The sequence below is a fragment of the Arachis ipaensis genome, chromosome B05 (genome assembly GCF_000816755.2).
Source record: "Arachis ipaensis cultivar K30076 chromosome B05, Araip1.1, whole genome shotgun sequence".
In the NCBI taxonomy this organism is placed as follows: domain Eukaryota; kingdom Viridiplantae; phylum Streptophyta; class Magnoliopsida; order Fabales; family Fabaceae; genus Arachis; species Arachis ipaensis.
This window is the reverse complement of record NC_029789.2, coordinates 18,343,883-18,346,078: the sequence shown is the minus strand read 5'-3', so window position 1 is coordinate 18,346,078 and position 2,196 is coordinate 18,343,883.

Genomic DNA, 2,196 nt, shown 5'->3' with positions numbered 1-2,196 from the left:
CTTGGCATCTTTTCAGAACAAGTTTCAGGTGATCAAGACAGGAGCTGAATGAGTCTCCATATACTGAGAAGTCATCCATGAAGACTTCCAGAAATTTTTCCACCATTCAGAGAAAATAGAGAGCATGCATCTCTGGAAGGTTGCAGGTGCATTGCATAGCCCAAAGGGCATCCTTCTGTAAGCAAAGACTCCGGATGGACATGTGAATGCTGTTTTCTCTTGATCCTGGGGATCTACTACAATCTGGTTTTGAACGCCAATCCTGCCTTGTTTCTGGCGCTGAACGCCAGTTTTGGGCATGGTCTGGGCGTTCAGCGCCAGCCTTCCACCCATTTTCTAGCGTTTTAGTGCCAGAATTATTTTTCCCTGGGCTCTTACTGTCCTCAGGGGAATATTTGGTGGGTTGCTCATTTCTTGAATTTTTGACGCCTTGAGGTGGGGCATTTAATGTTTTCCCACTTCTTAATTGAACTGTTTGGCATTCTTCTGCTATCTGCTTTGATAGCTGCTGCTTTGTTTGCTTAAACTGTTCTTCCATATGTATATTAGCTATCCTTGTTTCCTGTATCCTGTCTTTGAATTCAGCTAGCTGCTTTGTTAGAAAATCTAATTGCTGATTGAATGCAGCAGCTTGTTTTACAGTACTGAATTTAGCAGTTACTGTTTTAACCCCTTCATTCATGGAAGGGTTGCTGCTTAGATACAGATGCTGATTCCTGGCAACTGTATCAATGAGCTCTTGAGCTTCTTCAATTGTCTTTCTCATATGGATAGATCCACCAGCTGAGTAATCTAAAGACATTTGGGCTCCTTCTGCAAGCCCATAGTAGAAGATGTCTAACTGAACCCACTCTGAAAACATTTCAGAGGGGCATTTTCGTAGCATCTCTCTGTATCTTNGTCTCTAAAAGTTGTTTAAATACTAAACCAGTAGCCTAGGGTTACAAAATATGAGTGGACTATGATGGATGATGCAGAGATCCACTTCTGGGGCCCACTTGGTGTGTGCTGAGGCTGAGACTTTAAGCAATTCACGTGCAGATGCCAATTGTGGAGTTGAACGCCAGTTTTTGTGCCAGTTTGGGCGTTCAACTCCAGTTTTTAATCCTTTTCTGGCGCTGAACGCCAGAATTGGGCAGAAGACTGGCGTTTAACGCCAGTTTACGTCATCTATCCTTGTGCAAAGTATGGACTATTATATATTGCTGGAAAGCCCTGGATGTCTACTTTCCAATGCAATTGGAAGCATGCCATTTCGAGTTCTGTAGCTCCCAAAAATCCAATTTGAATGCAGGGAGGTCAGAATCTAACAGCATCAGCAGTCCTTTTTCAGCCTGAATCAGATTTTTGCCCAGCTCCTTCAATTTCAGCCAGAAAAATACCTGAAATTACAGAAAAACACACAACTCATAGTAAAGTCCAGAAATATGAATTTTTCCTAAAAACTACTAGAAATAGACTAAAAACCAACTAAAACATACTCTCAACTATATGAAATTATCCCCAAAAAGCGTATAAAATATCCGCTCATCAGCTTAGCAGTTTAACTTTTCGTTGTCGAAACGTGAGTGATACGCCTTCGCGATTTTATTTCTACTCTTTTCAGGCTTCTCGATTAATACTCTTTTCGAAATTACCTATATTTATATATTAAAAATCCACCTGAGAGTCGTACCACTGTAATATCATTGACTTATGACTCGAGCATAAGGATTTGAGTATTAGGGTGTTACATTATGGTATCAGAGCAGTTCGTCCTCGTGAGCCTGAGGGATGGAACTGCTTATGCTTCAATGCATACTCTGAGTCTGTGCCTGTGCTAGTTAGGGTATCTAACTGATACATCTAGCATGAAGTCCATGAGTGTACCTTTGGTACTTGAAGCATTATACTTTTGATATTGAGACTGATCAACTTAATATTGATTGTTTAGTGTGTATAGGAACCAGATGGCGCCTCGTGGACCCGATCGTAGACGTGAAAGAGACCGTACTAATACGCAGGAATCAGAAATTAACCCGAATAACCCGGTAAACCTTATGGCTGCGTTGGGGAATATGACTGCTGCTATGCAGGCCACTACGGAGGCTCTTGGGCAACAGATAAACAATAATGGCAATGGCGGAAGGGAAGCTCAGGGCCTGATGACACTGGCGACTTTCTTAAAGGTTAATCCACCTAAGTTCAAGGGAACCA